Below are 26,306 nucleotides of genomic sequence, written 5' to 3'. Positions count from 1 at the left end.
AAAAAATCGCAAAAAGCGTATTTTGATTGGTTTGCGCAAAAGTTATTGTGTTTACTAACTAAGAGGAAAATTTTTGTCATTTTTATTGTTTTTTTTTTTTAACGAGTAATGGCGGCGATCTGCGATTTTTTTTTTGCGGGACTGCGACATTGCGGCGGACAGATCGGGCCCTTGACTGACATTTTTGACACTTTTGGGGGTACCAGTGACATTACTACAGTAATCAGGGCTATACATATGCACTGTTACTGTAAAAGTGACACTGGTAGGGAAGGGGTTAACTTTATTTGAGAAGGAGGGGTTAAGTGTGTCCCTAGGGGCGTGCTTCTTACTGTGATTGGATGTGGCTTTTCATGTAACAGCAGAGATCTACGGTCCTACATAGCAGGACCGTATGATCTCTGCTGTTACACAGGGGAGAATTACAGGCGGCTGTGTTTACATTAGCCGCCTGCCTTTCTCCCTCTGTAACCGACGATTGCGAGTGAGCGGCGGACCCGATGTCACGCGCGGGGGGGCCGTGAGCGAGCAGGAGCGCGCCTCCGGCGGCACACGCTCGCTCCCTAGAGCCTCACAGGCTAGCGACGTAGATCTACGTCGCTTTGCCTGTGAGGGGCTGACTGCCGACATAAATAGTCGTTAGGCAGTCGGCAAGTGGTTAATCACTTAAAGACCGCGCGCCGCAGTTTTACTGCGGTTGGTCGGCTGTGTCCCACTAAATGACGTAACTGTACGTCTCTTCGGCGGCGCCCGAGCCCATTTGCCACAAAGAAAGCCAATCAGCAGCTGCCCGGCACCCGCGATCGCGCCTTGTGGAGATAGAACAGTGGTCTGCCATTGTAAACACGGCAGACCGCTGTTCTGTCAGTAATGAACACAGGAATCCTGTGTTCCTCTTACTGTATTTAGGAACACAGGTCTCTGTGTTCATGCAGAAAGCCCCCCCCCCCACAATTAGAAAGCACCCCCTAGGGACACATTTAACCCTTTGACTTCCCCTGGTGTTAACCCCTTCCCTGCCAGTGCCATTAGTACAGTAACAGTGCATATTTATTGTTATTAGTACGTAGAGCAGTGCACACTGATTACTGTAGTAATGGCACTGGTCCCCCCAAAAGTGTCAAAAATGTCAGTTAGGTGTCCGATCTGTCCGCTGCAATGTCGCAGCCCTCCAAAAAATCTCAGATCGCCACCATTACTAGTAAACAAATAAAATAAATAAAAATGACACAAATCTTTCCCCCCAGTTTGTAGACACAATAACCTTTGCGCAAACCAATCAATATAAACTCATTGGGATTTTTTTACCAAAAATATGTGGCACAATACAAATTGGCCTAAAATGATGAAAAAAACATTTATTTTTTTTTTTTATTGGGAATGTTCTGTAGCAGAAAGTAAAAAATATTGTTTTCTTTTAAGAATTGTTGCTCTTTTTTTGTTTATAGCGCAAAGAATAAAAATCGCACAGGTGATCAAATACCACCAAAAGAAAGCTCTATTTGTGAGAAAAAGAGGACATCAATTCTATTTGGGTACAGCGTTGCACAACGGCACAATTTTCAGGTAAAATAACGCAGTGCCGAATCACAAAAACTGGCCTGGTCATTAAGGGGGTAAATCCTTCCGGACCAGAAGTGGTTAAACATAATCATCCGATGTGGTATGCTCAGCCAGAGTGCCAGCGTGCGCAGTATTCACTATCATGTGATGCAGTCATACACTGTAATGAAATGTATCACAAGCATCCTGAGAACAGAGAGGATTATTTGTCCCAGATTTCTTATGGCCGATGTTTCCTGATAACCTGCTCTTCAAGAAAATACTTTTCACAGAATTCAGGCTGGAGTGTTGTGTGATAAAATGTATTTCACATGATGCCTTCTAAGGTGTGATCATATGATTCACCCAAAGCAACCAAACAGAAGTCAGTTCATTGTCCTTGATGAGATCAGAAAGCTGATTGGTTGCTCCCATTCTCACAGCAATGCCAAGCTGTGATAGGACATGATCAGGGCAGAAAGTGATGGAAAATTCCCCCAATGGGAAAATCAGAGGGAGGATATAACCCCTCCCTGCTTTTTCAAAAAGTACAAAAAAGTTATTCTGGGGGCCATTGGTTTCCTGCAATAGAAGGCTGTAAATACCCACCTCTCCAAGGGACATGTCCTGGAATGATGCCTTGATCCCCCGCTTTGTGCAGTGGTTCCTTCCACATCAGTGGACCACAATGGACCATGTAGGGAGGAACCATTGAGGGCAGTGGTGGTCCTGGCATCCAACACACCCATGAGGTCTGTCAGATGTGAAGACTTTGCTGGGTGCCGTATTGCTTAACTACCTTGAAGTTGGGACTCAAAAAGGTAATTACGCACAGCCTTTTTTTTTTGCAAAGACCAACATTTGAAGTGTTTTTGGGAAGAATAAGGCTTCATGTACACGGGACGTTTTAAAAAGTCCCTGGAATGCTGGAATTTAAAGGATGTTTAAAACATCCGTTGTGTCGTGTTTGCATGCCGCGTTTAGCAGCGTTTAGCGGGCATTTGCGTTTAGAACTGTTTCTAGAGGTCAAAAAATCATTCCCCTTTAAAATAGAAAAACGTGAGCGCTAAACGCCGGTCATCGCGTTCGGTCACGTTCGGTCGCGTTTTGCGTTTGAAATGCCAGGAAACACACGTTCGAATGCAAATAATTACTTTCCATAAAAACGTCACTGAACTCAACTGCCTGCAAATGACTGTAAATGACCCTGTGTACATGGACAGATAAGATAACATGTAGGTGGGTTCAGGGGCTTCTGGAAAAAACGCCCAAATGCTGCTAAACGGCCGTTTACAAGTTGCAGTGTACATGGACCCTATGAGTCCCTTTTAAAGATATGCATTTAACAGGGATCAGTTTGATGGTAATAATCCCAGCAATGTGTATTAAATCAAGATAATGCACAAATTCTAAAACGTGATTTGTCACTCCAACATCAAAAAGCCTGCCCTCTCTTTTAGCACAACACCCCTCCCCCCCCCCTTATAGGTGTCATGTAAATATCTGTTGATCTAGCCAGTAGAACCCTTGGTTTATAACTTCTTTCATTAGGGTGACAACACTCAGCCTGTCCTAGTGAATTTACCTCACTGGTTGTCACCAATGCCGCCACCTTGCCCACTAGGGTCAGACAAGCTGCATTTTATTGCAGTGAATTAAGTGTACGTTTTTAAGCTTCAAATAAAGCTCATACAAAAAAAAAAAAACGGTGCGATGAATTGCTGCCCCCTAGTGCAGTCCGCAACACGGAGCTGCTGGAGTGGTAAATCACTTCTGCCGCTTTGCCTTTTAGGGTGAATTGGCCCTAAAATTTGACAACGGTTTGCATATGGATGAGGATCATAATTTTAAATTAAAAAAAAAAAAAAAAAAAGAGGCCTTCAGATGGGCACTAAAGTAGAACTAAACCCAAAAATTTGACATTTTCAAAAAACAGTTACATTTTAGGCATGCCTGAAATGCTAACTGTCACATTTCTTGTGCTCTAGATCAAGTTGACAAATGGCTGGTGTCATAACTAATCAAATGTGCAGCATCATGGCAGGTGTAGATCTTGGCTGTAAAAGATAGGAGGGTTTAGTTCCGCTTTAATATTTATTCTGTCTCTGCACACAGCGCAGAGACACAGCTGTCGGCGGATCGATCCCCCCGCTGAGAAAAACGGGATGCTGACGGACTCCCCTGTGTGAAAGGGGCTTTAGATTTTTCCGAGTTTAACGAGCCAGGTGGTGCCAAAAGGGCCACCTACACCATCATGAATAAGCCAAAATTAAAGCTGTGTATGACAGGTTTAAATCCCAACTCCGGGCAAATAAAAAATTATCTGCAAGGGTTAATTACTTATTTATGTCTAGTAGAACAATAAAAGGAGGTATACTTACCTGATCCTCCACACCTCCCCACAGCTCGACTGGCCCCTGCAGTTTCTGCACCCTACTGGTCTGGGGTCCTGATGCCATAACCATGCTCTGGATGTGAGGATGCTGAGTCCATCGCTGTAGCATGGTGGAGTGCTATCTGCTGGGAGCGGAGGATCAGGTAAGTAATACTGTTTCTCTTCTCCCTTAGACAAAACAAGTTATTAACCCTTGCAGTGCTGGCACAGGCCCTCTGCGAGAGATAATTTTTTTTTTTTTTTATAAACTCAGATTTGGGCTTTAAACTTGCCATGCCTTAGTAAAATTTTGTTTAAAATTTTATGTCTTCAGAGTGTAGGCAGGTGCAGTCTTCCTTCTCCACTGCAGATGGCGCTCATCCGCAGTGTCCTTGCAGCTGGAGAGGAAGTCAAGAGGAACACAGATCCTCTATGGTTTCCTGGGTCACTGAGGACGCTATCCAGTTGGATGCTGCTGCCCCATGTGACTCCGGCAGCCATCTTGGGTTAGGCAAATCCTAATTTAGGCCCTCGTTCCCAGATTTGGTGCGCTTTATGCGAGTGAGTAGAATATGGAAAGGCACCCTGTCTGTCAGGGACAGCACTAGTGGTATGGAAACGTTCCTGGCAAGGAGGGAAAGCACAAGGCTCGCAACTTCTCTGCACCAGACAGCCAAGCCGCATTCTGCTCTCTTAAAAGATGCCATCAGTCCGGCTGAAACTTGCTCTCTTCAAATTGGAAACTGTGAGTGCACCCAGTTGGGCTGCTTTACTACTCGGTCTGTTGTGACTATTGCTGCCTTACTTCAATACACATTTTTCAGTGCACCTGACTGTGGGAATCATTGCTGTCCCATCGTGCTGCACCCCACCAACAAAGTGAGAGAAAAAGCATGTGAGGGGGTTTGAATCCAGGGGCAGACTGGCAACTTTTGGCCCAGGGGGTAAGTACAAACCAGAAGTCCATGGTGCAGTGACTCGGCCCCCCTCCCACTTTCCTTTACCCCCCCCCCCCCCCACCACTCTCAGTCTCCCAATCCTCCTTCTGACCCCCCCTTCCAAGCTGAAGCCTTGATCCAGATACTCTCTATATTCCGACTGAATCCAAGTTCCTGACCTGGTCAGCAGGGGGAGGTTGGGGGGAGCTGGGACAGCTCAGTTGGGGCTGGCCGAGGCGGAAGAGTCTCCAGTGGGGCATGGAACCAGACTCTGCTCAGACACAGTTTACACTATCCACGCTGGTTGGAGGAGGCCTGCGCTTTGTCTTTGTCTTGAACCCACACTCAGTAGGTCAACTGCACGGACTTTTTACGTCTCTTACACAGGAATCCTTTAGGCATGTCTGTGGCAGAAGTGGTGCAGCCTTTTTACGGGCATCAGAGCGGCCCAGGGGGCAATTGCCCCCCTGCCACTTGCCAAGTCCTCTCCTGTTTAAATCAGAGAAGGAGCTCACTCCTGTGATGGTGGAGGTGAGCAGTAATGACTAGGCCTCTCTTAGCAACATCCTAACAACTTTTTGGGAATATTCCAGTCAGGCTTCAGGAGGTACATAAATGACCACACCTATAGCAAGGGCATTATTCAACTTTAGTCAGAGCTGCACAGTTTGTTTTAATCTAAGGACACTCCTTACCTGCATAGTCAGTTTTTTTTTTTTGGTATAGGGGAACTAACCCTTTAAGACCAATAAAACAAAAAAATAAAGTTCTGTGGTAAACTGCTCTTAGCGGAGAGAGGTTCCTTTGGGAGCCAAAGATTGAGTGTTTACAGGCTCCATTTGCATACTATAGCCTTAAACAGGAGGGTGATACTGCAAAGAATTTAGAGAAATGGTGTAAATGGGAGCTTGTTGTACCAGTGAACACAATGACCTGAATTTTTGCAGAGTCCAGAATATAAGGATGCTGGCTCCCACAGGGGTTTAGATGAAAGAAAAGCCATAATAATAATATCAATAATGAAACTAATGTAACACTCTCCTATTGTAGAGCAGATTGCTAAGCAAGTTTAGCTTGCCTCCCTTGTAATCAGTGGAGCAGGGGTTGATTATTTAGGACTGTTCAGTGTTTTAAAGGCTGCTGTTACTTAGAATATCATAGTGGGAGGAGGGACAGGCCGTGCAGCCTGAATATTTATGAAACTCTATCTAATCCCTGGGGAGGTGTGCCCAGTAGGAAGCTGGAGATCCCATAAATGGTCTGAGGCCTGGGCAGCAGAGTGCAGTGTTTCTGGTTACAGTCCTGCAGGAGGATATCCTGGTCAGGGGGATCTGCCCCCCGGTGCAGGAGTCTAGTGGAAGTCTTGAGAAAGACACTGAGGTCCCAGTTAGACTTAGCTGGGGAGCATATTTGCAAATCCACATCTGGGGATCAACCTGGGTCTGGAGAAGGTCACTGCTGAGATGCTGGTGGAAGTTGGTGGGAAAGAGTCTAGCTGTCCTATGATAGTGTTAAGGGCCATACACACTATAAGATTTTCTGAAGACTTTTTCCTTCAGATTTACCTTTTCTATGTATTGCAAGGGCCTGCCAGATTGCATACAAATTGAAAGTGTTTAGGTTTGACCTCATATTATATGGTTTTGGTAAATCTAAAGGAAAAAGTCTTCAGAAAATCTTATAGTGTGTATGGCCCATTAGTCTAAAGCCCCGTACACACGCAACAAATTTCCGGTCGTCCGTCTTTTGTCCAGAGTTGTGTTTTGTTGGTTGGAATGTGCCTAGACTACACACAAATTTTCCCGCACGACAAAATTCTACTTCAGAAGTGATGTCATGTGTTGGTTTGCTTTCTTTGTGTTCTTTCTTCGCTGAGCATGCCTAGTCTTGCGCATAAGATTTTTCCCTATCGAAATCTGAACTGACTGCACGAAAATCGGACGTGTTTTGACGGAGGACAAAAATTTTATAGTCTGCACACCAGAATTTTTTCGGCCGAAAAGTCGGAGTCAGTTGTCGGAAGCATCATACTAACAAGCCGAAAATCGGCAGATCAGTCGTCGGAGGAAAATTCCTGGCCGAATTTCGACTCGTGTGTACGAGGCTTTAATCTCCCTCACTATGAAGAGTCTGATGGATATTGGCAGGAGGCAACCGGTGATCCTGTGTGTAGATTTTAACTTGGAAGGAGTACAAACCACCAACAGCATAGAGATCGTGTGGGACATTTAGTTTGGGCAGTAAAGCCAACAGCTTTGGGCAGTGCGGCCAGAAATTGGGGAGTCCTCAAGTTGCTCAGTTTTGCAGTTTGTCAAGGTATGCCATGCTCCTTACCCCTATCCAAATTCATTATACCCAATAAAAACAGAAACACCTAGACTGTTCTTTGGAGCCAGTGAAAGAGTGCTGAAAATGTGGTGTGCCTGGCTGGATGTGCTCTAAGGGGGAAAAAGGATAAAATTTGCCAGCTCCTCTGAGGAAATTCTAGGGGATGCACTACACTGAAAACCTTTTAGGGGAACTCTCTGACTCCACCTGACAATATGATCAGCGCTGTCTGTCATTATTTTTTAATGCAAGGCAATGCTGCACTTTTATTAATTAAGTCTTTACTTTAATCAAGAGAAATTATCTGCTATTCATTCTTCTATTTCACATCCCGGTCTCCACAGTGTCCCTGGAAACTGTTTTCATCTACACGGATGTAGCAGAGGAAGCAACACTGTGCTGGGCTCACCTCTCCCATCATATCACTCTGTATGAGCAGGGAGTGCCATTCCTGAAAGGTTCAAAAAAACGCACAAAGTCTTGTGACCTCAGTGGACTTCCTCATTGTTTCCTGTGTTTAGTTAATGTATCCAGACACTACATTACATAACAACAGAATAATAGTGTTGAAATAGAAATAAAGGCAAGCCTTTTATTTTTGACAGAATATGAGAGGGTTATAACTACTGTCAGTTTTTTTCCATCTGTGTCCCAATGGGAAGATTTCACTTCACTTCCTGTCCCATAACCAATAGAAGAAGAAGAAGGCATTCTCTCCAAAGTTAGAGAATCCCTAGTTGTCACCAGAACTAGTGTCTTCATTGGGAGACTTCCTGTTCGGGTGACAACCCAACATTTGGGATGTTTTTTTTTTTAATGTTCAGTGATAATGGTAGACAAATAGAGAGGGTGATTTTTCCTAACGGGGACACAGACAGCAATAAAAACCTGACAGGGGTTCTAATCCCTCTCTACTCTAAAACTGAAAAAAAGTTTTCCCTTTAACATCTGCCTTTTACCTTTTCATACAATCAGTTTTCCTATTATACCACAGTTTAGCATGTTACCTCGGAGTTAGAAATCCTACATGAGCAAGTCAGAGCAATTATGCAGCCCTCTCCTGAAATTGCTATTTCCCTGGCTGTCCTGCTAATATAGTAGCTTTAGTAAAAGCTTGTTCAACCCTGTATTGAGCCTGCATTGATTAATGCTTCACTGGACCTAGTGTGTATGAGCTCTAAACTCTGGGTCGTACACTTAGAACATGTTTTGATCTGTGTGCTTGTTCCCGATCAGTACAGCAGCAAGTATTGGTAAAGCCAGGCAACTCAAATTTTCAGGGACTCAGGAAGGCAGCTTCCATATTTCTCTTAGGAAAGGTGTCCTTTAACTGCATGCCAACCCTATTACTTACAAGTAAGGCGGCAAGCTGGGTCTGGTGCACCAGATCACATACTAGGTACATCACCTAGCACTTCCGAGTAGGGGGTGCGCACACGCGCTGCTGGCGACCCGGCTGTGATTATACACAGCAGATGCCGATCAGCAGATGCCGGCCAATGGATGGCCACTAGCACCGGCCGATCCTCTGGAAGACACACAGGACAGAGCCCTGCCTATGTAAACATGGCAGAGCTCAGTTCTGCCAGCAGGGAAAAAAGAAAAACTATTACATCCCTTAGTGAAAGCACCACGTAGTACACCAAAACACTGGCTAGGCACACATTTAAACCTTTGATCGCCCTAGATATTTAATCCCTTCCCAGCCAATGTCATTAGTGACAGTGCATATTTTAGTATTGGTGTCACTGGTTCACAAAAAGTGTCAAAAGTGCCATCCCACAATAAGTCGCTGATCGCCGCCATTTCTAGTAAAAAATAAATACATAAAAATTCAAGTATTTATACCATACTTTGTAGACACTATAACCTTTGTGCTAACCAATTAATATACACTTATTGGGATTCTATGCATTAAGGTAAAAAAAAAACTTCTGTGCTGCAGAATCCCCCAATCTGATACAAAGCAGTGTTAATTTCGTCGACTAAAACCGACTAAAACGTTTTCGTCGACTAACACAATTCAGATGACTAAAATACGACTAAAACTAAAATGGCATTTTAGTCTTAAGACTAAAATACGACTAAAACTAAAATGGCATTTTAGTCAAAAGACTATAACTAAAACTAAATCGAAATTTGCTGCCAAAAATTAACACTGGTGCATGCTCAAATCTTAATACCATAAATAATAACATATTAGATTTTTCACTCCAGGACCAGCAGTAGTATATAATGAGTTTGGAAATTGTAGAGAAATGCTTAAATAATGCATTACAAATTACAATTGAACTACACCCATTTGATTATAGATGACTAAAATTAGTTTTAGTCGACTAAAATGTAGGGCGTTTTAGTCGACTAAAATATACTGGAGTTTTAGTCGACTAAATACGACTAAAACTAAAACACTTGCAGAAGACTAAAATGGGACTAAAACTAAAATGCCATTTTAGTCCTAAGACTAAGACTAAAACTAAATTGAAATTTGCTGCCAAAATTAACACTGATACAAAGCAGTTTGGAGGGGCACCGCTCCAAGAAACCTGTAAAGATCCTTGGCAGCTGTAGAGGTGCCTGCATGGTTTGCGGCCAGAAGAACATGTAGAGTAGGAGAGATTAGCAGCACTTCCAGGAATAAAAGCACTTCTTTATTTTAAATCCATAAAAGCATCCCCCCAACCCCCCTCTTCTTTTTCTTACCGAGCCGATCCAGCAATGTGCACGAGAGCAGCGGCTCTCACCGCTGTCTCTCTCCTCATTGGGCAGACTGATAGCAGCCGGAGCCATTGGCTCCTGCTGCTGTCAATCAAATGATGTGCCAAGCGAGCAGGGGTCTGGCCGAGCTGCCCGCTCTGTGTTAAAAGACGCAGACAGGGTGGCTCAGGAGCGTGCATGCACGGGTGCACGTGTATTTGAACCGAGGACCAAACAAACAGATAGCTTTGTCTTGCCAGCTTCTCATTTCTGTCTGACACCATTGAGCAGCTTTTCCTCACTTCCAGTTTATGTGCCACCCGTACAAGAAGTGAGGATGTCACTGGGTCAGGACAGCATTGAGAGAACCGAAAAACAAAATGAAAAGTCTTAAACCCTTTCTTCTCCTACTAAGATTGTGTTTTTTTTTTCTGTGACAATTTCCATCATCTCTGTCCTGACAATGAAAAACTCGACAGTAAGGACCCAGACAGCAGTAAAACCTGACAGAGGTTCTAAAATGTCCCCTCTCTGTCCAAAACCAGTTAAAAAGCTTTGGCTGAAGTTGAGCTTTCTGTTGTTTTTATTTAAAAAAATGTAAATTAAATATTTATTTTAATAATTTAATTTAGATAATACTTAAAGTGTCATTAAACCCAAATCATAAACCCAAATCATAAAAAAAACTATTATTACTACATGCTGGTTATACTCACTCAGCTACTATGAGATTTGTTTTCTGTATTCTGCAAAAAAACCTGGTTGATCCTTCTGCTCTCCATCTCCCCCTTCTATTCATGTCCCCAATTCAGCGAGGGATTTTGCAGCTGTGGTGGCAACTCTGCACATGCTCAGTTTTCAGTGAGTTTCTATGCTGACAGTTTCCTCCCTATCACATCTGAGCAGCCCGTGTGACTATAGAGTCACACATATGGGCGTATACACAGTGGTAAATGACAGCCAACTCCCTCCTTTTCCTCCATGCCCACTAACCAGTTAAACACAATGGAGGTGGGATATTACATGTAGATTAATAGAGGCTTCACCTCCCTCTTATTCTAAGACACAGACTGGAGGGGCGTAACACAGCCTGTGACTGGCAGAAATACGCTCACACCATGGTATTTCCACAAAATAATAAAGATTTAGTTTCAAATATATATTTGTATGCCAATTTAAACCAGTTAATTGATATTATTTATTTATTTTTACTCTGTATTCCAAAGGGTGTTTTTTTTTTTTTTTTTGAACATGTGACCAGCAGCAGAGGACTTGAAACTCCTCCTGCTTTTGTTTCCCTGCAGACAGGCTGGGAAAGAGCTGGGTCATCTGGTATCTGTACTGTATATTGATTAGTAAAAAGGTATTTAGATGTTTTTTTTTTATTAAAAAAATAACTACCATCATCCACATACAGAAAAAGAAGGAGCAAAGAAAATTAAACAGTGTGTGCTTAGTATCACTTTAAATTAAAACATTGATTAATATTTAATAAATGAATAATTCAATTAACACTTAATAAATAATTGAATATTAAATGAATAATGAATAATTGAAAAATAAATAATTGAAAAATAAATAATACATTTAAACATAAAACATTTCAACTTTGAGCTAAAACTGACCCCATACTTTTATTGTTACCCATTAACCACTTGCTGACGGGGCCAAAACCGTATGACGGCTACAGCATGGTCAGCTTATTCTGAGAGGGAGTACAATGACGTCCTTACAGAATCCCGCTTTCTGCACACCTCCTGGGGTGCACACAAGGAAATGGCCGTGCTCTTCGGGTTCACGAGGACCCAGCACATCATGGATCATGGTAAAGGGCCAATGACAGTGGCCCTTAACCACGTGATTGCTCCGTCCAATGACGTAGCGATCAGTTGTCAACAAACCGGCGCATGTCCGGTTAAGTTCTCACTTCTCCTCGCACGCTGTACACACCGATCGGTACAGCATGCGAGGAGAGGATGGAGATTGCAGCACTGCTCACCCGTGCCTGATCCGTGCCTCAATCATACCCATCCGTGCCTCATCCGTGCCTAAATCCTGCCTCATTCATGCCAATCTTAGCTTCAATCATGAGCATCTATACATCATCCACGCCTCAATCATGCCCGTCTGTGCCTCAATCATGCCCATCTGTGCCTCATCAGTGCCTCGTTCATGCCCATCTGTGCCTCATTCATGCCCATCTGTGCCTTATTTATGCCCATCCGTACCACATCCATGACTCATTTGTGCCCACCCATGCCTCATCCGTGCTCATCCATGCCACATCAATGCTAATCCATGCCTCATCCATGCCATATCAGTGCTCATCCATGCCATATCACTGCTCATCCATGCCGCATCAGTGCTCATCCCTGCTATATCCGTACTCATCCGTGCCACATCAGTGTACATCCGTGCCACATCTGTGCTCATCCGTGCCACATTCATGCCACATCAGTGCTCATCCATGCCACATCAGTGCTCATCCATACCACATCAGTGCCACATCAGTGCTCATCCGTGCCACATCGGCGCTCATCCGTGCCACATCCATGCCACATCAGTGCTCATCTGTTCCACATTCATGCCACATCAGTGCTCATCCATGCCTCACAAATGCCATATCAGTGCTCATCCGTGCCTCATCCATGCCACATTAGTGCTCATCTGTGCCACATCAGTGCTCATTCATGCCACATGAGTGCCACTACAGTGCTTATCAGTGTCCTACAGTGTCTCACAAAAGTGTAATGGGTAGTCAGGAAATTAGATTTCTAATTTTATTTCCCTAGAGCACCTGACTGTGCTCCCTGAATGTTGGGCCTCTGTATGTGGCCAGGCTGTGTAAAAGTCTCACACATGCGGTATCGCCATACTCAGGAGGAGTTGCAGAATGTATTTTGGGGTCCAATGTTTCCTATGTACATGCTATGTATTAGAAATATCTCATAAATGGACAACTTTGTGTAAAAATAAAATACATCTTGATTTTCTTTCCACATTTTCCAAAAACTTGTGGAAAAAAATGACATGTTCAAAAGACTCATTATGCCTCCTAGATTATGTGTTGGGGTGTTTGCTTTTGAAAATGGGGTCATTTTGTGGGCGTTTCCATTGTTCTGGGGCTCCAGGGCCTTCAAAAGTGTGATAGGCTGTCAGGAAATTAGATATGTAATTTATTCTCCTAGAACGCCTGGAGGTGCTACTTGCATGTTGGGCTTCTGTATGTCGCCAGGCTGTGTAAAACTCGCACATATATGGTATCGCCATACTCCGGAGGAGTAGCAGAATGTAATTTGCGGTGTAGTTGCAAGTATGCCTAGACAGTGTGTAAGAAATACCTTGGTAATATGACAATTTTGTGAGAAAAAAAAATTATAAATAAATAAATAATCTTCATTTTGCAAAGAATTTTGGGAAAAAATTACAACTTCAAAAACTCACCCTGCCTCTTACTAAACACCTTGGAATTTCTACCTTCCAAAAAGGGGTCATTTGGGGGGTATTTGTACTGTCCTGGCTTGTTAGTGTCTTAAAGAGGAAGTAAACCCTCCTCTGACACTTGTACCTATGGGTAAGCCTATATTAAGGCTTATCTATAGGTACTGTAAATATCTCCTAAACATGTACCGTTTAGGAGATATTTACCTTACATGCAGCCAGTGACGTCACTGGTGCATGCGCTCTGAAGGAACGGCCGCTGGTGCAATTTTTTCAGAGACCCGTGCCGTGACTGTCGGCTCCCGCGCGCATGCGCGGGAGTGACGTCACCGCGGCACCGGCCAATCAGATGGCCGGATGCCGCGATCCCGGAAGACGGGCGACTGGACATGTCGTCCGTCATAGAGGTGAGCGGACGACACGACGGGGCTTGTTCTAAGGTAAGTATTTCATAATGAGCTAGTATGCGATGCATACTAGCTCATTATGTGTTTATCTTTCAGCTTGTAAAAAAAAAAATCATTTTACGGAGTTTACAACCTCTTTAAGAAATGAGATAGGCCAGCAGTAAATCAGGTGTGATCAATTTTTAATGATTGGCACCATAGCTTGTAGACTCTATAACCTTCACAAAGACCAAATAATATATACTTGTTTGGGTTATTTTTACCAAAGATATGTAGCAGTATAACTTTTGGCCAAAATTTATAAAGAAGAATTACTAAATTTGCTAAATTTTATAACCGAAACAAAGAAAATGCAATTTTCTTTACAAATTTTCTTTTTTTTTTTAATTTATAGCGCAAAAAATAAAAAACCCAGTAATGATTAAATACCACCAAAAAAAAGCTCTATTTGTGTGAAAAAAAGGACAAAAATTTCATATGGGTACAATGTTGCATGACTGACTAATTGTCATTCAAAATGTGAGAGCACTGAAAGTTGAAAATTGGTCTGGTTAGAAGAGGGTATAAGTGCCCAGTGGGTAAGTGGTTAAATGACAAATCAAAACTTTTACCCTTTCAAATCACATTTCTCTACAAGTTATTCCCTGTCGACAATTTCATTTTTGCAGACTTTTCTTGACTATTTTCCAGAAAGTCATCTCGTTCAATTTTATTTTTCTCCCTGTTAGGAAAGGAGAAAACGAAAACTTATTACGCTGATGGATTGAAGTATATTTTTATACAAACAATGGCACTAAAAGAAGACAAATAGGACCTCAAAACACAATAACTCATTTTGTATGGATCAGGTGGTAACATAATACATTTAATGATGGTTGGGTTTGTTTGCATCCTCTTAATTTTGTTACAAAATCAAAATGAATGACCTAGAACATCTTTCAGTAAGAATTTGTGCTGTTCTATTAAGCCGCTGGATCATCAAGACTTCCTAATGGTAAAATATGGCTGTTTGTTCGGCTTTTTACATCAAACCTATGCAAATGTAACATTTTGTTCAGAATACAGAGAGAGATGGAACATATTCATCAATAATTGGGGTTAGAGTTTAAGGGGGACTCCAGCCTTCTCTTCAGTTTTGCACAGTTGTACAGGTGCCTGTCCTGGACTGAAATTCCATACTTTGATTTTACTGCACACTGTGAGCTTCTCCTGTAGCATTGGACTCTGGTGTAGGATGTGACAGCTCTATAGATGGCACTTGAAGCCACATGTGCAGTAAAGGCCTTTCATGTAAAGTGGGAGAGGTAACCACTGCCAAGGCCTAGGAACCTGTGTGTGGAACTGGGGGTGGGGGTGGGGGTATATTCAGAGCTTCAGCTCATAGCCTCTGCAGAACTGTCTTGTAAGCCCCGGTGCTAGTAAATGGCTTAACAACCTGGATGCTACAGGGGGGCAACAAGTATCTTATATACTTTCCATCATCCTGTAAAGTCAGATCAGGCACAGTGATATATGAATCTTTCTTGTTACTGCCACTGACTGACCCACCATTACCAAACCACAACACACCTCTGCCCCTGTTTGCTTTGTCTTTTAAAGCGGAGTGCCACTCGTTTTTGTGTTTATTAAAAGTCAGCAGCTACAAAAAGTGTAGCTGCTGACTATTAAAAAACACACACTCACCTGTCCCAGAATCCAGCTATGCGGTCGCCCGAAGCCTCGATCCTTTCCCTTTCCTTGGCCGCCATCTCTAGTGTGGGCACCAGGTTGTGACAGCTTGCGGCTTCACAGCCGGGTGTGCCCTGCTTATGGCGCACGTCATGAATGGCCGGGCAATCTTCTGGGACCTCTGATGTGTCCCAGAAGATTGCAGGGAGAGAGGGAGGGGGAGAGAACTTTCGCTCGGGTTGGAGTGGATACCTGTCAAATCTTAGTACTCGCTCCCCCCCCAAAAAAAAAACGACATGCCAAAGGTGGCATGTCAGGGGGTCAGGACTGGAGTATTGAGTATTGAAAGTGGAACTTTCACTTTTGGGTGGAACTCCGCTTTAAAAGCAAGAAAGCATAAAAACCTCTGTAGAGTAGTAATGTGATTTTCTTTACTAAACAAAAATGCTGTATCTACAATTTTAGGAAGCAAAATATAAAAGTATCACAAAATATGCATACAATATACACATGCACAAGCTATCTATCCTTTCTAGAAAATGAGCATGGGCAAGGTAAATGATAGGTATACACTAAACAGTCACTTAACGTGGTTCTTCCTGGTGATGGAGTCTTCTTCCCTTTATCCAGGTCTCTCCTGCTTTTTGGAGTCCTGCCAAAAGCTACCAATTCCTTTCTGTCCAGCACATGGCTGTGTTCAAGTTCTTTGTTCTCTCCCCCTACTTCCTGGTTCAAAAAAGGGAAAAATGACTCAAGGTGGAAGCCCTGGAAGGTTGTTTCTTATATAGTTTTGAACCTACCCTCACCATTTTCCTTACTGTATGTGATTCAACACCACACCCTGGAGGGGCAGGGGCACGGTCATGTCAGCCTTCTCACTATTCTGATTGTGAGGTGGTTCTCTTTTTTGTCTTCCCATCCAGAAACTTCCACTACTCTCCAAGCTCGATAGTCTGACTCTTCTTACAAGTGAATTTGCTTGTCCCCCCTGAAGGGAATCCCACCCAACGTGTGTACTGCTCCAGTACGTTGTGAAGTGCTCCCATCCCCTGCCTCCCCTTAAAAAGGCACAACACCTGAAATATTTATTGCGCTATAATGGCTACCCAGTTTTACAGATTTTCCTTTGACCTTTTCAGTTTTTGTACTTAATAGGATTCTGTAGATTCACTGACCCTAATCAAATTTGCAGATCTAGATCTCTGACCTCAATCTGACTTTCCTAATCTTTGTGTTTGTTTTGGGTCAATGAGGTATGAAGTATGGCAGAGAGAGCCAGACAACTAGTAGAGGGAGGTCAACAAAGCAATCTCCATATTTCTCTTACTATGAGTTTTCAGGGTTTAGGGGGCATTTTATCTCTGCAAGGGCTTGTTTACAATAATGTTAGCCCTCAAAAGCAGTCAGTGTTATGTTGTCTCCTCCCTGACAGGTGGGACCCCTAAAAGCTCATACCACCGTGATGCAACTGCATACATTCCATGTGGTTGTAGGGCTATTGCAGAGTTTTCCCACTGAACACTACAAGGGGTTAAAATTTAGCCATGGCCGTGAAGCAATTCATCGTGGTCGTAAATGTGTACAAGTCTGTCCGCCATTTTTTTACAACCCCCCCCCCAACCGCAAGTGTAAACAAGCCCCTTTCATATCCAGGATATATTTTGAAACCCTCTCCCCCCATCCCCTGGGAAGGAAGGGGTACAATCTAATTTAGTCTAGAGGTCCAGCCCTCACTGGTTCCCCTCCTTCTCACCCTGTGTCACTACTGTATCCTTTAATAACATAAATTCAGGAGGAGGAACCAGTGAAGCTGCAGGGAACCAAGGGGGTGGACATTCCTGGAAGTGTCAATTTCCCAGCAGACTTCAGGGGTAGATTTATTATTAATAAAACCTTTTTTGGGGCAGCAAGGGAGGTAAGTATCCACACTCTTCTTTTACAGGTATAGCTTTTCCTGGGTAACTTTATTACAATGACAAGGTTTGTTTGATATATAGGATTTAGGTTACCTGACCATGTATTGCAATGGTTGCCAACTTACTTGATATAGGGGCCTCAAGTGCGGCTACTAATATCTCTAAAGGGCCACACGTAATATTCAATCAATGCAAAGCCAAAGTAAGCCATCAGAGACTGCAGACTAGCAACAGTGATGGTCAGAGACTGCGACATTCTAGAGATGGTCCGAGACTGCAGACATGCTACAAAAGATGGTGAGAAACTGCAGACACATAGCTCCCAACTGTCCCTGGTTTTGAGGGACTGTCCCTGATTTGGAACAAAATCCATCTGTCCCTGTTTTCTCCTCATTTTTCCCTCATTTTTCTCTGATCTATATAGTTGTATATTAAAGCGGTAGTATACTCCGCCATTAAACTTTTACCTACAGGTAAGCCTATAATAAGGCTTACCTGTAGGTAAAATTAATATCTCCTAAACCTGCACGGTTTAGGAGATATTCGTCCTGCATGCAGCCGCTGACACCAGTGGCGCATGCCCTCTGAAGGTCCGGCGGACCTTCAGAGCTCTTTGCCTGCTCCTTGCCGGAAAGTAAACTCTCACAGGAGTGACGTCATTGCGGCTCCAGCCACTCACAGCGCCGGAGCAGCCGAACCCAGAAGAGACGCCGAGGGAACATGACAGCTCCCTCAGCGCTGTCCGGGCGACTGTGTCTGGGCTTCGTTTTAATGTAAGTATTTCATAATGAGCTAGTATGTGATGCATAGTAGCTCATTATGCCTTTGTCCTGCAGGGTTTTTTTTTTTTGTGAGGATACAACCGCTTTAAAAGCACTTTTTATCTTTAAAAAACTCTTTCCCAGTGCTAAACATTTCCTCCAATTTCAAAATTTGTAAATTCTAAAGAAACAGCAATGGTATAAAAAAAAAAAGCACTTCTGGGTTTAAAGCATTTATTACCCCTATAAAAAAAATGGATCCTGTTCCCTTAAAGCGTAACTCCACTTTTGTTGAGAAAAAAACATTCCTTTCTGGGTGATCTCTGTACATTACAAGTATTTTAACAAACTTTGTTGCAGATTCCTACCTTTTGTTAATCTGAAGAAATCATTGTTTGTTCCTCTGTGCTGAGTGGGTCAAATGAGAGTGGTTTCATAATTATGTATCAGCTGTGGCATCTGCAGGGCTCTAATGAGGGAAGCTGCTGGGCCTGCATCCCTTTAGATGTGTTCCTATCAGGAGTATCTCACCAAAAATGACATTTTTGTTGCAGGGGATGCCAGAAATCTGACTTGTATCTTAAGCAGACTTCTGGGAAAATGAATTAGCCAATCACACAAGCAGGAAATTATGTCTGTGGGGTGTGGTCAGTACACATTCTGTGCACAGAACAGTTTCAGGTAGCCATATTGCATTGCAATTTCAGAAGATACAACAGTTTCAGATTGAAAAGGGAAGGTAATTTTTAATAACATTCAATTACAATATGATTTGTGTAGCAATTGTATACGCTATATTGTTTTTTCTTTTTTTGCTTTTTTTTTCGCTCACGAAAGTGGAGTTACCCTTTAAAGCATAAATAACAGCACAGTGCTTGTGCCGTGTAATTTGGCCTGGCTGATCCTGCCAGTTCCTACCCTCCCCTCGGTAAACTGACCACAGTGTATCATGACTGCTGAGTCCTGACACCGTGGTCAGTGTAAGTGACTCCGTCATCCGTAGCCACGCTCCCTGTCTTCCTGTGACCTCCCACCCCCCCCCCCCCCCATGCCTGTCAGCTCCGTGTAAGCCCCCTCTCCTGTTGCAGCTGAAATAACTGTTAATATGTTATGTAATCCTCTTTGTTTCATTATCCTGTGTGCCTCCGTCTATGTGTTTTAAAAAAAAAGGGTGTAAATACCTTATTTCAGTGAGCTGCTTGGCGATCATGTGACCGGCTCTCTCTTTCTCCCCTCTTTTCCTCCCAAGTGACGTCAGCAGGGGAATCTTGGCCCCGTCACCTGCAGCTGTCAGGCGGGGAAAGGAGAGAGCCAGCCAGTTGCATGATCGCCAAACAGCACACTGAAATAAGGTATTCACAGCATTTTTTTATAAAACACATAGACAAAATGGGGACAAGGTGCTTTGGGGTGGGATGATGGACCCACCTCCCCATGTTGAGGGCGTGTGGCCTGGTATGGTCCAGGAGGGGGTTGGGCTGCATGCTCAGATAAGGGTCCAGTATGGATTTTTGGGGGGTCCCAACGCTGTATTTTGCATGGGGTTCCCCTCAAAATCCATACCAGACCTGAAGGGCCTGGTATGGAACCTGGGGGGACCCCCACACTGTTTTTTTTTCCATTTTGGCATGGAGTTCCCCCTCAAGATCCTCAGAGTGCCAGTCGCACCACAAGTTGGATCATCATGATCCGACTTGGATGCAACTTCAATTCAAATCAATTAGCTTCCAGAGGGAAACATAAAAAAAAAAAAAAAATGTATGACGCGGTTTATGCTGTATAAGCAACGATTAGCAGCCTTTAGCAGCGTCAGACGTTTTTACAGCTGTAACGCCGGTCCTCAGAACGCGCTGGCCCTGGGGTTTTTTTGCAGCTTGCAAACACCTATGCCACTTCAAAACATCTGTGTGCATGATGCCATAAAATAACATACATGGGCGTTTTTAAGCTGCAAAAAAAAAAAACATCTGATGCTCCTAAAAGCTGCTGCAAAAGCCCTGTGTGCATGAGGCCTTTTACATTGATATAAACCTGTCGTTCCTTGGAACTAAAAGGTTGCTTTCTGAATAACCACCAGTCCATAAGATAACTGTCTATGTCTTGTGTGCTCAGGATTCGTATCTTGCAATCTATATAAAAATCCAGCTTAGACATTTTTTGTGCTGATATAAAGTAGCCTTTGTGACTGCTAATACCGAGGTAATGACATTGGTTTATACAATAGAAATATCTTCTGTTTACTATTTTGTAGATGCTGAATTGCAGACCCCATCATCTGATTAGCACACTGACTTTTCACGCGACACATGGCGCACCACGGTTCCGAACAATAAAAACAGTCAACAGTTGCATAAGTCTTGGTAATAAATGTAATCAAACAACAGGGAGGCAGTCACAGAGATTAACAGAATTGTTAATTGATCTACTATAAGAGCATTGAATTTTCACCACAAAACACTACTCTGTGATAAAATAGCAAGGCAATACCTGGAGTTATTAATATTGGTTTATGCTGTAGGAACACCCCCCCCCCCCCCTTTTCCCCTAATCCAATGAAGAAATCATTTTTTTACATCTAAAGGATTTTATAGCCTAGATTCACTTTGCAAGCTGAAGTTTAGGTGTGGCAGTTTTTGAATAGTTACGGTACATTGGTCCAGCTTGGTCCAATGTAAGTATGTATGTGCCATACCTGTGGGGCCCTCATGCAGGGCCGCTGATAGGGGGGGACCACTGGTCCTCTTGTAGGGGGCTTAGTCAGACAGGGCGGCCCGCACAGGGAGGGGGATTAGTGACAATTACGTGTCTCTTTCTTCAGCAGCTGAATGCTGGTCCCCCCCCCCTCCCTCTTTGCTGCCAGCTTTTAGCTGCTGGAGAAACAGACACATAATTCTCATCCTTCACTTATCCCCTTCCCTGTGCGGGACCCCCTCTCAGTCCTGGCTCTAATGTTAGCCCTGCTTGTAAGTTTGCTATCTCTGTAACTTTGTTTCTCTCCCTGCAGTTGTTCCTGCCAAGCCTGTAATTTATTTTCTGCTCTCTCCTCCATTGCTCTAACTCCCTGACACAGTCACAGCTGATCAGCTGCATTCCCATGGGGTGAAGAATTTACCGTTACACCGGTTCCATAGCTACTTTTTATCTTGTCCCAATGCTTAGTATGTAGCTGGGCTGACCTATGCAACGTCTTCTCCCTTACACTGTCAGTTCCCTCTGCAAATCCATGTATCAACTCCTTCTATTTAACCATTTATTAACTAATCTGGCAGTAGTAAACTCCATTTTTTATCTTGTATCTACAAGTATGCTTATAATAGGGCTTACCTGAAGGGGTACAGTAACTGTCTCCTTAACGTAACATAACAGCCAGTGGTAGCACGAGCGCATGTGCACTGCACTCTCAATCGATGACATACCATCCATTGAGATAGCTGTGACCATGACTCCCCCACACATGCGTGGGAGTTACATCATCGCGGTTTGGCCAAACGGCTGGATCCCAAGAACCCAGAGAGAAGACCAGATGAAGATGGAATCCCTTTTAGTAGTGACAGCATGCTGCTGGAGAGACCTGTTTTTTAGGGAATTCTGTCATAATGATATTTCACCAAAGCTGTTGCTCTACATAAAGATGGCTTAGGCTATAAGAAGATTGCCAAAACCCTGAAACTGAGCTGCAGCACGGTGGCCAAGACCATACAGCAGTGTAATAGGGCAGGTTCCACTCAGAAAAAGCCTTGCCATGGTTGACCAAAGAAGTTGAGTGCACATGCTCAGCATCATATCCAGAGGTTATCTTTGGGAAATAGATGTATGAGTGATGCCAGTATTGCTGCAGAGGTTGAAGGGGTGGGGGGTCAGCTTGTCAGTGCCCAGACCATACGCCGCAGACTGCATCAAAGTGGTCTGTATGGCTGTCATACCAGAAGACTCTTCTAAAAATGTTGCACAAGAAAGCCCGCAAACAGTTTGATGAAGACAAGCAGACTAAGGATATGGATTACCGGAACCATGTCCTGTGGTCTGATGAGGCCAAGATAACCCTATTTGGTCCAGATGGTGTCCAGGGTGTGTGGCGGCAACCAGGTGAGAAGTACAAAGAAAAGTGTGTTTTGCCTACAGTCAAGCATGGTGGTGGGAGTGTCATGGTCTGGGGCTGCATGAGTGCTGCCGGCACTGAGGAGCTACAGTTCATTGAGGGAACCATGAATGCCAACATGTACTGTGACATACTGAAGCAGAGCATGATCCCCTCCCTTCGGAGACTGGGCCGCAGGGCAGCATTCTAACATAACGACCCCAAACCAGAAGCTGAGGGTAAAGGTGATGGACTGGCCAAGCATGTCTCCAGATCTAAACACTATTGAGCATCTGTGGGGCATACTCAAATGGAAGGTGGAGGAGCGCAAGGTCTCTAGCATCCACCAGCTCCATGATGTTGTCATGGAGGAGTGGAAGAGGACTCAAGGGGCAGCCTGTGAAGTTCTGGTGAATTCCCTGCCCAAGAGGGTTAAGGCAGTGCTGGAAAATAATGGTGGCCACACAAAATATTGACACTTTGGGCCCAATTTTGACATTTTGACTTAGGGGTGTACCAGGGGCGGACTGACAACTCATGGGGCCCCCGGGCAATAAGAGATCATGGGCCCCCTGTGTCCCCGCCCACACTCAAGCCACACCCACACAAAGGAACATTACTTTCATTGACCACCAATGTAAGAGTCATTCTTCTCACTGATCACCAATGTAAGGGACATTCTTCCCACTGACCCCCAATGTAAGGAGCATTCTTCCTACTGACCACCAATGTAAGGGACATTCTTCCCACTGACCACCAATGTAAGGGACATTCTTCCCACTGACCACCAATGTAAGGAGCATTCTTCCCACTGACCACCAATGTAAGGAGCATTCTTCCCACTGACCACCAATGTAAGGCGCATTCTTCCCACTGACCACCAATGTAAGGGACATTCTTCCCACTGACTACCAATGTAAGGAGCATTCTTCCTACTGACCACCAATGTAAGGGACATTCTTCCCACTGACCACCAATGTAAGGGACATTCTTCCCACTGACCACCAATGTAAGGAGCATTCTTCCCACTGACCACCAATGTAAGGAGCATTCTTCCCACTGACCACCAATGTAAGGAGCATTCTTCCCACTGACCACCAATGTAAGGAGCATTCTTCTCACTGATCACCAATGTAAGGGACATTCTTCCCACTGACCCCCAATGTAAGGGGCATTCTTCCAACTGACCACCAATGTAAGGGACATTCTTCCCACTGACCACCAATGTAAGGAACATTCTTCCCACTGACCACCAATGTAAGGAGTATTCTTCCCGCCAAAGTGTACAGATGTCAGTATTATGGGAAAAGCACTCAGTGTACAGATATAAGTGTTATATATAGGGAATAGAACTCACTAAGTGCTATCCCCTATATATAACGCTAATCTCTGTAAACTGAGTGCTAATACCTATAACACTGATATATGTACTACAATGAATACTATTCCTTATACACTGCTCAAAATAATTAAAGGAACACTGAAAACACAACAGATCTAAAAAATATCATGCTGGATATCTATACTGATATGGACTGGGTAATGTGTTAGGATCTATACTGGTATGGACTGGGTAATGTGTTACGATCTATACTGGTATGGACTGGGTAATGTGTTAGGATCTATACTGGTCTGGACTGGCTAATGTGTTAGGATCTATACTGGTCTGGACTGGCTAATGTGTTACCAGCGTGATGACCAGCGTGCCCCCTTTCAATGCAGAGTAACCAGTGTGCCGTACCCCCTTTCAATGCAGAGTGACCAGCGTGCCCCCTTTTAATGCAGAGTAACCAGCGTACCCCCTTTCATTGCAGAGTAACAGCGTGCCCCCTTTCAATGCAGAGTGACCAGCGTGTTTCTTTCAATGCAGAGTGACCAGCGTGCCGTGCCCCCTTTCAATGCAGAGTGACCAGCATGCCCCCTTTCAATGCAGAGTGATCAGCGTGCCCCCTTTCAATGCAGAGTGACCAGCGTGCCCCTTTTCAATGCAGAGAGACCAGCGTGCCCTCTTTCAATGCAGAGAGACCAGCGTGACCTCTTTCAATGCAGAGAGACCAGCGTGCCCTCTTTCAATGCAGAGAGACCAGCGTGCCCCCTTTCAATGCAGAGAGACCAGCGTGCCCCCTTTCAATGCAGAGTAACCAGTGTGCCCCCTTTTAATGCAGAGTAACCAGCGTGACGTGCCCCCTTTCAATGCAGAGTGACCAGCGTGCCCTCTTTCAATGCAGAGTGACCAGCGTGCCCCCTTTCAATGCAGAGTGACCAGCGTGCCCCCTTTCAATGCAGAGAGACCAGCGTGCCCCCTTTCAATGCAGAGAGATCAGCGTGCCCCCTTTCAATGCAGAGAGACCAGCGTGCCCCCTTTCAATGCAGAGAGACCAGCGTGCCCCCTTTCAATGCAGAGAGACCAGCGTGCCCCCTTTCAATGCAGAGAGACCAGCATGCCCCCTTTCAATGCAGAGAGACCAGCTTGCCCCCTTTCAATGCAGAGAGACCAGCATGCCCCCTTTCAATGCAGAGAGACCAGCGTGCCCCCTTTCAATGCAGAGAGACCAGCGTGCCCCCTTTCAATGCAGAGTTACCAGCGTACCCCCTTTCAATGCAGAGAGACCAGTGTGCCGTGCCCCCTTCAATGCAGAGAGACCAGTCAGTGCACTTACCTGCAGCGGCGCCTTCTCCTCAGTCCCCCACGTCTCCTCAAGTCCTTCCGCCTCCTCCTCGGCCAATAGATAGGGAATAGATAGCCGCCCCTGTGCCCCCAACGCACCAGCCGCCACTGGTGGCGATGCTGTCCTATGCACAAAAAAAAAAAAATTCTGCCAGGCCTTTTATCCAAAAAAAAAAGAAAACAAGTGGGCTTTTATTTCAGGAGGGTGGTCTATTTTGGTTTTCATTTCTTTTGAGGGTTTATTGGTATTTATCTTATGTCAAAAGGGTTTTCTTTATACTTTATGAAAGGGGAGAGAGAGAGAGAGAGGGGGGAGGGAGAGGGGAGAGGGGGGAGGGAGAGAGAGGGGGAGGGGAGAGGGGGGAGAGAGAGAGGGGAGAGAGGGGGGAGAGAGAGGGGAGAGGGAGAGAGAGGGGAGAGGGAGAGAGAGGGGTGGGAGAGAGAGAGAGAGAGAGAGGGGGGAGAGAGAGGGGGAGGGAGAGAGAGAGGGGGGAGAGAGAGAGGGAGAGAGAGAGGGGGAGAGAGAGAGATAGGGGAGAGAGAGAGGGGGGGGGGAGAGAGAGAGGGGGAGGGAGAGAGAGGGAGAGAGGGGGGGAGGGAGAGAGAGAGGGGGGAGGGAGAGAGAGGGAGGGGAGAGAGAGAGGGAGGGGGAGAGACAGAGAGAGATGGGGAGAGACAGAGAGAGAGGGGGAGAGAGAGGGGGGAGGGGGCGAGAGAAAGGGAGGGAGGGAGAGAGAGGGGGGAAAGGGAGGGGCGGGGAAGAGGGGGAGAGAGAGAAGGGTGGGATGGGGGGGGGAGAGGGGAGAGAGAGAATGGAGGGAGAGAGAGGGGGGAAAGAGGGGGAGAGAGAGAATGGAGGGGGAGAGGGAGGGGGGAGCGGGGCGAGAGAGGGGGGAGGAAGAGAGAGGGGGAAAGGGATGGAGAGAGAGAGGGGGGAGAGAGAGGCGAGAGAGGGGGGAGGGAGAGAGAGGGGGGAAAGGGAGGGAGAGGGGGGGAGAGAGAGAGGGGGAAAGGGAGGGGGAGAGAGGGGGGATGAGGGAGAGAGAGAAGGGGGGGCAGGGGGGGAGGGAGGGAGAGAGAGAGAATGGAGGGAGAGAGGGGGGGAGGGAGAGAATATCTCACCTGAAGCTGCAGTTTGTCTTTGCTCGGTCTTGCGGCCGCACAGTGAGGATGAAGGGAGGAGCGGAGGTGGGTGGAGCCGGAGTCTCTAATAGGCACAGAGGAGGACTCTTTGCATGCTGGGTCCTTGCAGAGGGGGGAGGGGGGGGAGAGAGAATGGAGGGAGAGGGGGGGGAGGGAGAGAATATCTCACCTGAAGCTGCAGTTTGTCTTTGCTTGGTCTTGCTGACTCAGGCAGTTTCCCCTCCGCAGCGGCCACACAGTGAGGATGAAGGGAGGAGCGGAGGTGGGTGGAGCCGGCATCTCTAATAGGCACAGAGGAGGACGCTTTGCATTCTGGGTCCCTACTCGGACGTCACTGGTTGCTAG

The sequence above is a fragment of the Pelophylax lessonae genome, assembly GCF_965119305.1.
Source record: "Pelophylax lessonae genome assembly, chromosome: 8".
Classification (NCBI taxonomy): Eukaryota; Metazoa; Chordata; class Amphibia; order Anura; family Ranidae; genus Pelophylax; species Pelophylax lessonae.
The sequence above is the reverse complement of the archived record's forward strand: the minus strand, read 5'-3'. Positions refer to the sequence as shown.